This window comes from Fringilla coelebs (genome assembly GCF_963513975.1).
Source record: "Fringilla coelebs genome assembly, chromosome: 3".
In the NCBI taxonomy this organism is placed as follows: domain Eukaryota; kingdom Metazoa; phylum Chordata; class Aves; order Passeriformes; family Fringillidae; genus Fringilla; species Fringilla coelebs.
Window position 1 is genome coordinate 69,066,888 of NC_140030.1, and position 16,570 is coordinate 69,083,457.

Here is a 16,570-nt window from a genome sequence, read left to right on the forward strand (position 1 = left end):
TTGGTGTGTGTCAAGGGCATGACACCTTCCTGACAAACCAGCCACAAATCTGCTAGGGAGGTCAAACACAGCAATTGAAATACTCCTGTTCCCTGAGATCAGAAGGACTTGTTATATGAAAATTTATTTTATCTATTTTATTTTATTATTATTATTTATTAAGTCAAATAATACTGAAACATAAGATGACTATATTATATACTTAAATCTGTTCTGTTGTAATTCTTGAAAGTAAAACCCTCCACTAATTATAGTACTCAATTCAGAATTCCAGTTGGACCATCCAACTAAAGAGTAAAGTTTAGTCTATTTCATAGGGATTTGTGGTCAGATTATAATCTATATATTCCCATATATAGCCAATCATATGCTGTTGTATCAACTAAAGCACTAATGTTTGTATATCAAAGTCAAAGGCTATGAATTTGAAAACCTAGAAGAAGGAGTTTTAATTCTATAAACTAAAAACTTTATCTGCTAATACTACAAGAGAAAATTTTCTAAGTCCAAGGTCTAATTTCTGAGTCTAAGGATGTAAAGTTGGCATTTTTTTTCCTACTTCCAAATCTATAGAAATGTCTTTTTAGTGAAAACAATCCAGCAGTCCAGTCTGATTACTAAAAAATTCCAATTGCATTAAACAATATTTAAGAGAAGACCTGATCTGGTCATGATGGTTTGGACAAGGACAGTGAAAGATGAAAGACATTTAAATTGCTCTTTCCACAGAGACAGTTTAAATGTAGCTGCAAAAACAACCCCAGAATTAAGTGAATCAACTTGGTGACATGTTCCTAAATGTGTGAGATTTCCAGACTAATCAAATGCAGCTGGCTATGGCCACCCAGTCTTTAATAATAGCCAAATACATTGCACTGCAAACTGTCTTTCCAGCTTCATACATCTTAAACTGTCAGTAACAATTTTTGAGGCTTAATTGTGATGGTAATTATAGTGAACAGTATAATGAACACACAATACATCATTTAATGACAATTCCTTTGTAACAACGCCTAGCAGCCCGAGTTCAGGAACAGCAAAAAGCCTTGATTCTCATTGTTCTGTTGCACCTGTAGAGCTCTAATATTTTAAAAATATTTCTTAACAAATTACCTTATTAAAACCTGTGTGGAAGATGCCAGTACAAGTTAGAATTTTATTGCACTAATGCAGTAAGCAGAGAGACGGGACTTTTACCATTGAAAATGAGCTGGAAGTATATAAAAGCCTATAGTTACTAACTCCTCTAATGAATGTAGACTGCCAATTTCATTCATTTACAAGCTGCAGTCTATCAACATGTGTGCTTACTATGGCTTTGAAATACCACAAAGATCATGACAGTGAACGAACTATTGAGATTTCATTGCAATTCTGAGATATTCAAGAGAGTGACAGGGTTTCTGGATGTGTTTCACCTGCTTTGTGTTTATCTCCATGCATCCAGAAGCGAATAATAACTGTAGTCTTTATAAAAGTCCTTCTTTGCCTATTTATTGCTTCTCTCTTGGGGTGCCATATGGGAAAGAATCACAAAGGAGGCAGGAACATTGCTTGAGGGATGCTCATTCTCAACCAAGGAATCTTTAAAAAATTTAAGTCTATGCTCTAAGTAGCTTGCATTGCAATAACCTCCCTGTCCCTTTAACATAAATACAAGAGTAAAAGGCAGAATAATCTAAGCATCAGATCAGACAGCTCTAAGGTTCTTGGTGAGCTTTGTGTTAAATGACAAAGAAAGTCTGGGCTGTCACCTGGTTGAGGGAGGTGTTTTTTCCCTTTTACCCAGCGCTGGAGAGGCCACAGCTGGGGTGCTGTGCTCAGTTTGGTCTCCTCAGCACAAGACAGATATGAAGCTACAGGAAAGATCCAACAAAGGGCCATGGATGTGATTAAGAGACTGGAGAATCTCTCCTATAAGGAAAGAGAGATGGGGCTTTTCAGCCTGGAGACAAGGCTCAAAGGAAATCTTGTCAGTGGCATGCCAACACCTGAAGGGAAGTAGGATAGAGCCAGGCACTTTCCAGTGGAGCCCAATGGCAGGTGAAGACACAGTGGGCAACAACTGAAATACAGAAGGCTCCATTTGACCTTCAGGAAACCCAGCTGCTAGAAGTGTGACTGGACACTAGCACAGGTTGCTCGGAGAGATTGCAGAGGTCTCCATCCTTGGAGATATTCAAAAGATGTCTGGACGTGGTCATGGGCAACCAGACCTGGGTGACACTGCTTGAGCAGGAGGGATGTGAACTTCAGGGGCCCCATCCAACCTCAAACATAGTCTGAGGCAGGCACAGGCCAATACTTAGTTTGTACAGCAATTTCTGCCAAAGCCAACCTGCAGCATCATGTAAACTTCTCTCATGTAGACATTAAGAGGATTTGTGGAATCCATCAGAAAGGAATTAAAGAGTATTATCCTCTCTGTTCTAGCAGTCTCTCAAGCAGCTGGTTGCAACTAATACAAATAGAATATGTTTTATGCTATTAAGACATCTCTTTTTCTGCATTAAACACATTGTGCATGCATGTAATTTAGCAAAATAAAAGTAATTTCCTTGCACAGGATGAGATTAGACTGCTTATTTTTCCTTTTTAATATCAACAGAACAATGGCTCTTCAAAAAACTAATCGAAATAGGCATTAAAAACATTATAATCACTATTCATTTTGCAGAAAAAAAAGAGGTTCTGCAAAGCAACCCATCTACCTTAGCACTTTCTATAGCATCTGTGTAGTGTTCAAGAAAAGGAACACGAATGTTCAATAAAATTGTTTCCTAAGATTTATATAAATAAACTCTCTCTCCTCTTAAAGGTGCTTGCAGTCTATCCATGGGTGGTAACGAGTGATTTAAATCAACATCAGCAAACTTAAAGCAAATATAAGCTTTTATACATTTCACATTTCATAAACAAGAAAGCAACAATTTTCTCTTTGTTGCTGAGGTTTTTCTGGAGCAGCATTAGGGAAATTTCCCTGGCTGCATACCTTAAAACAGCCACCTCCCAAGCATCTGGCCACATGCTGGTGACACAGGAAGGCTCTGAGAGCAGCTGCAGGGCGTCTTCGCTGCGGGACCTGCGCCTGGCCCGCTTCATTTCACTTGAGTGAAGGCACCTCCCTAGTAGGAATTTATGTTTCTGCAGGTGTTTTCTAGGTCTGGTAAATTCAGGGTAGTTTGCCCCTTGCTGTGGGAACCTACCTGCATTTTCATAGGGCCGGCCAATGAAGTCCTCTGGCTGATTTTTTTGAAATAAGAGGTGAGCTGTAAATTAATCTTCAAGCTGTCTTTGCTGCAACTTTTCTTATCCATGCCCTCTGTTCTGTCTTTTTCTGACTTCTTGTCTTGGCTTCTTGCCTTTTTGGCTCACCTACCTGATAGTCTTATGTGACACAAGTGGAGTTTTTCTTGTCTGAAGGTGCCCTATACTTCTATTCTTCTATTCTATATATTCTAACAGTTTTCCTTCAATCCTGTTAGTAACCAATGTTTTCTATGTGGTATAATTGGGTAAACATAATTTTATAATTGGTAAATATGGTAATCAATTTTATTTTACAAATTAATAAAATGAATGAATCTGTTGATTGATTACTTGGAAGGTAAGAAAAATCAAACCAAGCCACAACCATCTTCTCCCTTCAGCCAAGAATTTGAGACGCACATATACATCAAGTTTAGGAAAGATTTTATTCCCTGAGTACCCTGATGTTAAGGAAGACTAATTTTGCTTAAAGATATGCAATTTATAACTATAAATTGTACTTACTTGTTCTGCATTTTTTTCTCCTGAATAAAGACAGCTAAAAATGGGCATTTAGTTTAAAGTTGTCTACAAATCCTTCCTCATTAAAGGAAAGAGGGAGGCATTTCTAAACTGGCATACTCATCGCTCTCTGGGAAGCTCTGAGTGCCAGATCAATCCCACCAAGAGCTGTTTTCCCCAGGTTGTTCATGTAGGAAGCATACAGGATGATTCATTTGGCTTATCTTGCCTGACTCATAGGCCCCTTATGAATCCTGTCCAAAGTACATAGAATTTTGGGTGAAAACTGAGATTGGGGAGGGGTTTTTTTGGGTTTACTGTAATGTGTATAACATTTAACCTCTTACTTAATATGAGTCCAAATATTTAAAGTCAAGGTTCTTTTATAATTATAGCAAAAAGGAATGGTAATTTTTTTAAGGATAAAGCTTGCAATTTTCTAACATTTGCACTACAAGTAATAGATCTTTATAATCTCTAAATTCATATATCAGCGCATAAGAGCAGTAAGGATGTTTGTCAAATGACTCAATGAAAAATTAGACTAATCATATTTGTCAGTATGACACAGCTAACACCTGAATTTACAGCATTTGGAGTTTGTCTCCTTTAGCCAACAGAGTTTTCTTCTACTAAGACAGAAAACTGAGATATGAAAGACAACTTTGAAGAAATCATCTGTGACATACCATCAAAATAGATCATAATTTGCATTTGCTTATGAAATAGTCCCATGTGCATTAATCACTTGGAGTCTTTGGCAAGGGCTCCTCATATCTGTGTTTCATGGAAGATCAGTTCCTGGCAGCTCTGTCTAACTAGGTTCACAGAAATAGCTGACTTGAAAAGTAAAACCTTAGAATATATAAATAACAGTGAAGAGAATCTGTATGTCTGCTATTTCCCCTTCACCCCACATTTTTTCTTAAACTTTACTACGAGAACTTATTTAAAATTTTATTTTTAATGGGAAGAGGTAGAAATGGATGCAGAAAATATTTGTTACCAATCTTCTTCTATTTTGCTGTGGATTATTATTGCTTCCAGTCTTACATATGGTTAGTGGTTAGTGGCATTGCCACTCCAGTTTCAGTCTGTCAGGCAATGGAAATGAGCCAGATCCTTTACAGCTTCATCTGTGGTACAGAAAAGAAGAGGAAAGCAATGTTCAAGAAGGCAAGCCCATGCTCAGTTTTGAAGTGAGACCTATTTATCACTTCAAGAAATGATCTGGTACAAGTAGAATAAATGCACAAGAAGGCATAATGTAGATTAACACTGAAGATAAACAGTAGAGCATGGCACGATGCTACTGCAAAAAAGCAGATCCTCCCAGAAGTTTAACTCGGGTAAATTTGTCAGATAGGTTTGAAAGAAACCATAAGGGGAATTGTGTCTTGTGTGTTCACAGCTGCCACACTGTCAGGTGGGCTACACGTGCCAAGTGAAGTGCGGCCACTCGTCCATATAGCCAACCCAGCCAAGCAGTGACATCTCCACCACTACCATCCCCCATTTCCTATGAGGATTTTGTAATTTAACTCCTAATGTGCTTTCTGGTAGACAGGTCACTCCACCAAGAAAACCAGGTCAGATCATAGGTGTAGCAAGCCATTTGTCTGGGAGGGTCTGCTAATGTAAGGTTTCAGGATAAGAACAGATAATGGAAATATTTAGCTCATTTGATCTTCCCAGCAATCGCTAGGAAGATTTCTAGAAATTTCCTGACCTAGAATTTGAATTCAAGTCATGATGTACAATAGCCACAGTTGAAACTACTTTACACTTAATGAATTTAAAAACTTAGTGTGAAAATAGTCTCTTTCGTGGGAAAAGAAAGGCTTCTTTTTTATTTCAGTCTGGTCCCAATAATAGCACTCAGTTTACAAGAAACAATAAATAATCTATTTTACCTATGTTTACCGTAACATTCACAACTGTATAATTTCTGACATCTTCCTCCAGCTAAACTTTTTTTCCAAGCAGCAGTTTCAAATGAATCATAATATAAAAGCATTCCCACACCGTTATGCGTTAATCTTATTACTCATAGTTATACTTTTTCCTGTTTTACTACATATTGATTTTGAGAAATTTCTGTGGAAAAATGAAAACATGAAACCTATCCATTTTTATTGATAGAAAGAGCAGCTTCCAAGAAACAACATCCATTGAAGTAATTTTCCAGTGCCAGATATTGGTTCATGCTTGAGGTAACTAGAACATTAGGTATATTAATATAACTAAGATCTGTAAGAGACACATGACTCCCTGGAATAGTGGTTAAATATTGCAATGCAACATCTAAGTTATTTCATTCAACATTTTGAATTTGAATTATTTAATCTATTTGAGGTTGTCTGTCTCTACCCTCCAAAAAATCTGTTTCAAGACAGAGTATTTGAAATTAAAATTTTCTGACAACTCCAGTGACCAGTTTTCCAAAAAACTTTATCACTGATTAATCTTGCACAGAACTTCTATGAAAGTAACTTTTTCCATTTTCTCAGTCTGCAGTTATCTAGATGAGAAACAAGGTAGAAGTTGGTCTTTGCTTCAGGAAATATAAGAAAAAACACGTGAAGATTGCCAACATTGGAGATTAACAAAGGAAAACTATTACAGAATACTTTAAATGTGACAGTACCCATCTAGGTATTTATTATACCAAAATACAGACTCATAAAAAGTCAAAATAACTATTCTTTGGGAATTTTTGATTTCTGAGAAGAAAAAACATGAAAGTTAATTAGAAATGGGAAAAGGACTTTGTAAAAAAATAAAGGAAACCCACTTAATTCTTCTTGGATGCTTTTGACAGCACAATGAAATTTGAGAAATATTTCCCTCTGGCAAGTGCATATTTTTCTGTTGCTTAAATGTTCACTCTTTACTACTACAACAATAAATATATTGAAGTAGATTAACTGCAAAAAATAGAATTTCTATCAGGTTTCTTTTTATTTTTTTTAAATTTAATGTTCTCTCTTTGTAACTAAAAAGTAATTAATTCACATCCATTTTTTTCCAGTATTTATACCTCATGAATGGCAGTTTTTCAGTTGTTAAGAAATCAGATGCGAGAAAGTCACTGTTTTTCAAGTGAGTCAGCCCTGACAAAGGGCTAAAATGTATAATTGATATGTATGAAGAAAAGTAACAAAATAGGACCCAATAGTATTTTGACTACTTTTCTAATTTCCTGGATTCAGTCCTCTGGAACAAGAGCTTCATAGTTGATATTCTTTTTCTTATTTCCATATTATCAATATGGTATTTTATATTACTATCACTGAAGAGAAAAGCCTTTTTCTGTTCTGTTCTGTCTCTCTTTAACCACTAAGGCTATTTCATTTCATTTGCAAAGGAAAATGAGTCAAAGATATGGAAATTTTGTGTCTAGCTATTCCTGATTGAACACCAAATTCTTAAATATCACTAAATGTTGAGTTACTTTATTAACAGATCAGCTTCATATTCTCACAGCATTGCTTACTTGGCTTTTTTTGGAATACAAACATTTTTAAGAAAAAATTTGGTTGATTGAAAATCAATCATAAAAAGACCTTATATGATCACTCAACCTGACTTCTTAACTTTGGTCCTGGTATTCAACCCTGCAGTTCTACTAAGTCCAGTAGCTTGTGATTTGATTGATAAAATCATTCTTTTTGAGCGAATGATCCAGCAGAGTTTAGCTGAATTTTCCATGAACTGCTACAACTAGTGTAAGGAATTCACCTGTTTCCTTGGTGACTAAAGAGATTCATTCTTCATTAGATGATGACAAAATCCAAATATGCTTTAGAAAATTCTACTAATGTCCCATATGTTTTGTTAGATTTTTCTTGTTTCTATGAAACATCCTTTCCTTGTACTTTCTTTTCAGTACCATATAATGTTTTTGCCTTTATGATAACAAGGAGATATATATATATATATATACACACATATATCTTTATATCTATATCAATCTCTTACATGTATATCTATAATATTTTGTGTAACTCATGAAAACAAAGGACAAAGCAAAACAGAAAATAAAGCAGAGATAGAAGATGACACAGGAATTATTAAGACATATTTGTAAAGACCAGAATACTGAGAAGAATTTTATCATTGACTATCAAAATGCTTTGCAGATTAAATGAAATTTCAATGGACATTCTTTACCAAAAAATTAATACCTTAACATTTAAAATATTAAATTTACCCAAGTGATCTTGAAAGCTCCTTTTAATGTCTTTACATTCAGTAGTTCTTGCCATGTGAATGAAAAACAGGGTACTTAGTCAGAATCAAGTTAAAAGGACACAGCTGCTTTGATGGGAAAGTTTCCAGAATATTTTTTCAGTACTTAGGAACAACCATATTTAAGCATGAAACTTTCCGGTTTTCTTGGGCAGACAGAGGCAAAACTTCCTTTTCTTTTTTTTTTTTTTCTTTCCCCAAATGCTAATGCAATTAATTAGGGAGGAAGGGTTGGGTCACTGTGATATTCGTTTCAGGAATAAAAGTCCCACTGTCTTCAACCAGGGCTGTATTTAACTCCTTGCATTTTGCTTTTAATTTCTCAGTGGATTAAATCAGTAGCTCACTGATGAAAACCAAGAAAATACCCAGAAAGATGTCTAGCAAAAACTTTCACAAAAACCAAACCACACAGTTTCAATTTTTTTTTAATCTGACCATACAATTAGCCTCGCTTGAACTCAAAACTCAAATTTCAGCCAATTCTTCCAGGAAATTTGGTCCTATGACGTTTCATTATTTCCAAATCTAATAAAAGTGGCATGACTTTAAAATTCTTCTGGACGCTAAAAATAATCAGCTACACTGTGAGTTTAAGGTGTAGGTTCAGCTTAATTGTAAGAAAAATCTACATGCTTGTATAAATTCAACTGCGTGAAAAAATCTCCACCCAAACATCTCCACTTGAACCTAATCTTGCTTACGTGACTTGTTAACAGTTAAAAGAACTGAATTTGGCTGTATGTTTTGGAATTTGTATGAATTTGGCTGTTTGTTCCATAGGATGAGTGATAGAAAGCAGTACAATAAGAAAACACATGGCGGGGGGGGGGGGGGGGGGGGGGGGAAAGAAAGAAAAGAAAATGGTAATCTAGCTTTAAATTTTCAGTGTTAAATTGCTTGCCTTACTTCAGGGGAGACTCAGATGATATATCCAGTGGAAGGGGGAGCAAGATGTCTTTGGATCAGAGAGGCAAACCAGACATTTTCAGGTCTGAATTCCCCATAGGACATTTAGTGTCTTGGTTTCAAATTTGGTTTTCAAACAGTAACAAATCTGGTTTTTTCACTCGACAAGCCTAACACCTCTACCTCAAGCCTAACACCTCTACCTTCTGTTGATCTTAAATCCACTGAGTCTTCAGCTTTTCTCTGCATATCTGCTTTGAGAGCTCTTCTCTTCAAGGTCTCTTGGCTGTTTTCTTGCCATATGGGCCTCATGTGCCTATCTCCAAAGGCAGTACTGACCCAAGAGTTTGTGCAGGGGATTGTGCACATCTGCTGAAGAGCCCTACCAGAAGGATGCAGAACTGTGGACTTCTGCTTGATTGAGGAGTAAGTGCCCTGTCTCTCACTGCTTCTCCCACAAAGTAGAAGTTAATACATGGCATCCTAATTAATTTTTATTTTCTCCCTAAAAAGGAAGCTTAGTCTATGTCCTTTAGATTGTGTCCTTTAGGTCTTTGCTATACTTTTCTGTATTGACGAAGATAATGTCAGAAATAGAAGCATTCACTTCTATAGAGCTCGCATAAATCAAATTGCAAAATAACAGAGAAACTAACAGCACTGATTTTTAGTTCGCAACTTTAATCATGTTCTATTATAATCTCTTTTCATGTAATTAGCCTATATAACAAATGCATACCCCAGGTGGATACTCAGAGAGCTGATCTTTTGAATCCCACCATATTAAGGTCACAAGTTCTTATATTTTCCTTGATATGAATGGATGCCTGATAAAGTCACAAACTGCATAACCCCATCAGCAGAGGGAATTTGACAACCTGGCTTCCTAAGAGAATCAAACCCAGAATTTCAAACAATTTTAAAGTTTTCCCCCATGTGTCAGCCTTACAAGCACTGTGAGAATATACTTTTCCTACATATCAGAAGTACCCTTTAGTAGAAATAGAAATACCTCTGGTTTAGACCTCCTGTAATCAATCACATAGTTAAGAAGGAAAAATATGTATGCAACTGCAAACTATGGGCATTCACTCTCAATTTCTTGTCTTAGATACCTCAACATTCTCAAATATGTTTTAGTCATTGACCAAATGAGTACTGGATTTTTTGTTTTATAATTTTTAAGTGTCTGTCTTTCAGAAAATAATCTCTCTCATTTCTTTGCCCAGATCCACTCTTTTCTCACTCTGACATTCTCATAGAAGCACTTCATTCTTTGCCCTTACTGTTTAGTCAGTAAAGGATAGCAGTAAGAAGGGATTATATTTAAGAGATTCTTTCTTGCACTAAAGATTTTCTCTTATTCCACTATTAGTAAAGTCACCATTAGTGATTAATCATTGTGCTACATAATTTTCTTTTTCTACAGTCTTACGAGCCTTGTTGGGAGGCTGTAATACTGACATTTTATTCTCTCCTTAGTTCACCATGGAGTGAAAGCAGTTAATTCTGCTAAAAACAGCAGAAAATCAGAATTCTTATCTATTCCTTGTTTTTGTGAAGCACAAAACATTTGATTTATAGTAGAGGCTTTTGATTTTGGTGGCATTGTTTAGCAAAAATTCAAGGTCAGAGAACATCTTGTTAAACCTCTTTTCAGTGAATATCCATCATTTAGAGATGATTTTAATTTTGAGCAGACTCAAGTAATATTCCTTCACTTTTCTGTCTTTAAATGCTATCCATGTGAAATGTTTTTTATAATATTTATCAATTACTATTTCATTATCAGGAATCAAAATACTATTGAAACTGGAAAAAAACAGCAGAAAAAAATAAATATTAATACAGGAATTTATTAATCAGGTTAACATGAGAAGTTCGGAGAAAAAGATGCTGAGAAAAGCTCTGAATCTCCTTTTGTTTGTTGCTACTTGATTTTGTTATTATTTTTCTTCATCTTCCTCTGAAACTGATTTATCATGTTTGTTGCTTCAGCAATCTTTGTTGGTTCAGATAGTTTTATATCTTTATCTATAGGGTCAGGTAATTTGTTTTATTCTTGGCATTAAAAAAATAGAAAATAAAGCAAATTATGGAAAGAAGTGAAGAATTTCATATAAAATAATACCCAGAATGGAACATAACCTTGAAATAATGTATTTTGGCAGGTGTTGTGATGTGAAACAGATAAGAACTTGCTCAATTCAAATAAAGTTTCTTTGCTTAAGTGCCAGACTTCAGTTTCTGTTGAAGTGCCAGACTCTTTTCTGGTGTTTAGGCTTCATTTTACAAATAATTTAGCTGGACCACTAATGATGGTCTAGGAGATGTTATGCTGTACTCTTTGTACCATGTGCCTAAGCTGTGTTTGGAGCACACAAAGATTTTGTTATTACAATGCCCATCTTATTATTCTGAGCAGAAGTGATAGAATAGTCTTTGAATTTGTAGGGATTTGAATTTGTAGGGATTGCTATGCAGCAAAATCCTCTTTCAAACTGTCAAATCTAGACATTTTAATTCAGGAACTTTAAAATGCAAAAAAAAACCTCCCCAAAACACTGCAAGTAACTCTTCCTTACCCACAGATGTGATTGAGGCCCTTCAATGCATCCTTCCCTCTATAAGAGTCTTTGACTTCTTTTGCCTACAAACATACCTCTTCCCCTGAATTGCATGCCTTTGCTTTCTTGGTGAGTAAAGTGCATGCACAGGGCTCTTGCTTCATCTTCATCTTCATCTTCCTCAGCCCAGAAATACCTTATTTGTATGAATTGACCCAGAATCAATTCCTCGCATTCTGCTTCCTTGTATATAAATATCAGACAACATAACCATGGCACCTCTGACTCCTGGAGGTTAGTTAAAGCACAGGCAACATGCCAGGTTGCTGACTGGTGACAAAATGCTTCTATTTGTGGGAATAAAAAGGGTTTGTCAATGATTATTTTAATTAAGCAGTAAGGGAAATGTTAAATGTTAAAGACTATTTTACTTTCACACAAGAGCCTGAGTTTTCGACTCTTCCCTCTTTCCCCTTGAATTACATGAAGACTGATGGTTTTCACAGAGCACAAAACACAAGAGAAAGATAAGGACCTTTATTTCAGAAACAGTTTACTCAAACCTAAGTCTTGGTTAGTCTGTCCTCATGCCTGTCCTGGCATCAGGGTTCCTGTTTATTTAGCGTTGTTTCTTTTTTTTTTTTTTTTTTAACACTAATCAACCTTATATAAATGCAAATTTACCTGACTGATAATTGCTTTTCTGGAATATGTAATAACCTCTTTTTAGCATTTATTTTTGAAAAGAAATATATCTGAGAATCTTTCATTCCTAATCTATTTCTCTCAGATTTAGAATTACTCACTCTCTGATACTTATCACAATACAAGGACCAGACTAATAGAGCAAATATACCTGTCTGAAGGTGGCTTCTCTCAGTTCTCAAAAAAAGGAGCACTTCTATGTTATAACACAAGATCCCCTTATCCATTTGAAGACCTTTACTATCCTGGACTTGCATGCAACTACACAGGTAGGAGGACTTGTTAAAAGATATTACAGAGAAAAGTGAGTTACTTTCATTATTTTCTCAGCCAGATAAGTGAAAATACAACATCATACCGCTTTTCATAGAATGTAAAGCACTACCTGTTGCAATTCTTTCATCAAATAACCCCACAATTTTCTAAAATGGTATCTTTGTCATTGCAAGGAAGCATTTGCTCAATAAAGACAACTACAGTAAGGACTGTAGGTAGGCAAAAGCAATGAATATTACTCCAAAAAGACTGTAATTCTAATGTTCATCTTTTGGGAAGAAAAAGGCAAAATATCATGGCATGTTAAATAGATCTTTACTTTCCTTTAATGTTAACACCATATCAAGGAATTAATGGCAGATTCTGAACCTAATGCAATGACATAAATTGGATTTTAAGGGAGGAACTAATTACTCAGTGAAACAACTCATATACCTGTAATATTTCTATCTTCCTGTTTTGATGAGATGCTGTAGTTTTATGAGGAGCCAGAAATCTGCCATTTTTTGACAAATGTCAGAGACTTGCTCAGACAGATAAACTAATGTGTCTAAACATTTTACCAGAAGCTTAAGAATGGTGCTGAACTTTTAGAGTCTCTGCTACTAATCAAGTCTGGATAGTAGAGATCCATTACTAGGTAGTTACCAGCCTTCCAGTGACTAGCTGGTTTCTAGTCAACTTTTTTAACAATCTAAAACTGATTAACTTCTCTGGAAAAAAAAAAAGATAAAATTTGCCACAGCTTCCTTCAAGATCTGTCTGGTCTTCACTGAGGTACCACTAATGAAAACTTTGCAATAATTATTCAGTTACAATAAGATAGAACTCAAAGTTGATATCATTCTCTAATATGAACTGAAAGTTTGTTTTAATCCCCAGGTGTGGTAAGACATACAGATGACTGAGGTATTCTGAAGTTTGACTTCTGATTGCGCTTATTCATGTTGTAGAAAAAAAAACCAGATCATCCATATCCTCTTCAGAATTCCCATCCCTCCAGAGATCTCTGGGAAGGGCTTTGGTTAGCCACTAGATTATGGCCTTCCCCCATGAGAAATTTTCTCACTCTCACTGATTAATAGATTCATCCATCATTGTGCTGAGCAGCCACCATGGTCAGCAGGAGCATCCTCTCTGAGAATGTTAATGTTGGATTGACTCCACCAAATTATAGCTGTATCTCATTTTGACACAAGTACACTTTGGCAAAGTGAAATGTGGTGGACAATGCTGTAGGGATTAAGATTTGAAGATCTTTGAATCTGTTTTCCTTTCTTGGAGTAGGAGAAGTAAACATATAAAAATGTTTTTATAACTCTCTAAAAACTCTTTAGGTTTTATTAGTTTTCTTTTGAGGCTGAAGAGCTTTCTTATCTAAACAAGCTAATTTTAAAAAGAATTGGGAAGCGCCTAACCTTATACATGGATAATTATTATTTGCATTGTAAATGGATACATGATACCTGCTTTCAGTTTTTCAGTGCAAGTCTAAATGGAGTGAGAAAAAATTAAAATGTGTTGTTATCTTCTGAAAACTGTATATTGGCAGATGTGAAATGAGCTTTCAGCCTAAAAGCAGGAGTGGTTACATTTGCATTTAGGTATTATGAGTGAAAATAGCAGTAAAGATTCAGCAACACAGACAGCTGAAGTGTTAACACAGAGTGCTTATCAGGATTTTCAAGCTGCAGTAAGATCATGAAGCCATGAAAGCATCTTCTATATAATGACATATATGAGTGCTTGCAATAAAATATATTTCAGAGAAGATGTATTTAGGGAACATATTTTCAGGATTTAACAATACCAAAACAAGGTGGTAAAATCTGAGTGTCAAAGAAGAGGGGATTATTCATGTTCTTAAGTTGTAGGACATGTACCTGTCTCATTAACAGCACTTTTCCATAACTTATAGTCACTGAAGCTTTCTCTAAAGAATGAAATCTGAGATTGTGTGGAAACTCGTCTCTATATATTTCATAAGGATCCCACAGCAAAAGAAAAAGAAATAGCAACTAGAAAAATTGTTTGAAAAACACTGTCTACATCTCAAGTTTAAATGCCGGACTTTGAGTCACATCTCGTTATATTTCTAATGACTCTTTCAGGGGAAAGAATCTTCCAGCTAGAACCAGAAGGCTCTCCCCCTTTCTTCACATAAACAGTTATGTTTGCCAGAAACATGTTCCTATCCATTTTTAAATCAGTTAAGAGAAGTTCAGAGAAAAGGAAAAAATGTGATGCAAATGTGGATTACCATTTAGAATGAGAAATCTGCTTGAAATACAAGAGGTCTCAGATTAATTATTTAAATATTTTGCTTTCCAAAATGAAGGCAGGGAATGCCACCACTATATCAGAGGTTTTAAATATTTATTTTCCCTTTTTTTAGTATGACTACCCCATCACAAAATGTTTGATTAAACAGAAATTCTTCCATTCAGCAAGGTAAAAATAAACAAGAATGATTGCGTATTTAAATTAAATTGTATTCTGTGAATCTGAATGCATATTTAGGGAAAATTAGTTTAGGATACACATGCAAAAATATTTAGAATGACCCCTTACAAACTACTTTTTATGAAAATTGCAACTGACTTGTTGGTAAAGAAAAAGACCGTGACTAAAGGTAGAGGCAACGAAACTGGACTTTTAATGAATAATAAATAGCTTTGTGGTTATTTTAGTGGATGGGGGAGTATATACATATATATGAGCACACGTGTGACAGTGACTCATAGAAACAAGCTGGCATCTGGCGGGGTCCTGGAGTCTTGCTGGGCTGTGAGGGCAGGCACTACCGAGGGCTGGCACTGCCCACGCTCTCTTTCAGGCTCTTGTCTCTGCATTTCTTGAGGTGTTTTGTTCCTTCTCTCTGCCCATGGAACCACGACTTTATGGCAGAAGCAGGTATTTAAACCCACACTACTCCCAGCTCGCTTTCACATTTCCTACACCAGGCTGTTGCCATGCTTCCTAACCCCAGAATAGTATGTAGGGCTTGGGTAAGGTGAGAATGGCCAGAGCAGAGCTGCAGACTGTGGTTTCCTTTTCTACTCTTACTTTCTGCAAGAAACTTTTTGGACTTGTGACTTATGCAAGATCTGCTCCCAGCTGGTTTCAGGTTGACTCAAATTTGGTCAGTTCATCTCCTGCTTTACTCCTTCTACCCAAAAGTCTCCCTTTCTGGATATGAAGACCTTAAGACCATGGGAAATCTACTCCGCTCCACAATTTGTCCAGTGATTAACCATACTCACTGTTTAAAACTCCACCTTTCAGTTGCTCTGGGCTAGCTCTGCACCTACTGATCCTCGCACCTCCTCTCTCTCCTGTATTAGTGAGCCCTCCACTTACTAGCGTTTTCTCCCTTTAAACAGGCTTGCATCCATCATTCAACTAGCTTCTCAGACTTGTTTTTGAAAGTTTACACAAAATAAGCTCTAGGTACCTTCCTAAATGAGACTTCCTATACTCCTGAACTCATTCCTACATCTGTTTTGACGCCTCTTAAGATTTTTAATAAGTTTTTTTAAAAGTTGGTAATGATCCTACATTACTTCCCAGTACAGAAGCAAAATCACTTCTCTTCTTCTATTCAATCTCTGTATTTATGTAGGGATTGCATTTGGCCTTTTTGATCTAGCATTATAATGTCAGTTCCAGTTGTCTATCTAGTATGAATTCCTACATCACTTTCTCTGAGACATTCTTTTCCAAGACACCTATTTTCCTGCCCTATTTGTATGCTTTCCTTTCTTTCTTTTCTTCAATTATGCAAAACTTCTCATTTGGCTGTATTACACGTTTCCATTCAAATAAGCAGGGTTTATCACACAATTCAGACTGTTCTACTAAACAACATAAACCCCGCCGGTGCCGCAATGCAGTAAGCCATCATATGGTGTTTGATAAGGCCCCTCCAGAGAAACTTCCTTCAGGATGGGCTGAAGAAAAGCTGTCTTGCTGCCATACTTTTAGACTGGTCCTATTTTCCACTCAGAAAATAATTGAAAGGCAGCATGCAAACAGCAAAATGAATCAAGCACTTGCCACTTACTTAGTCATTCATCAATTTCTGCACCGTT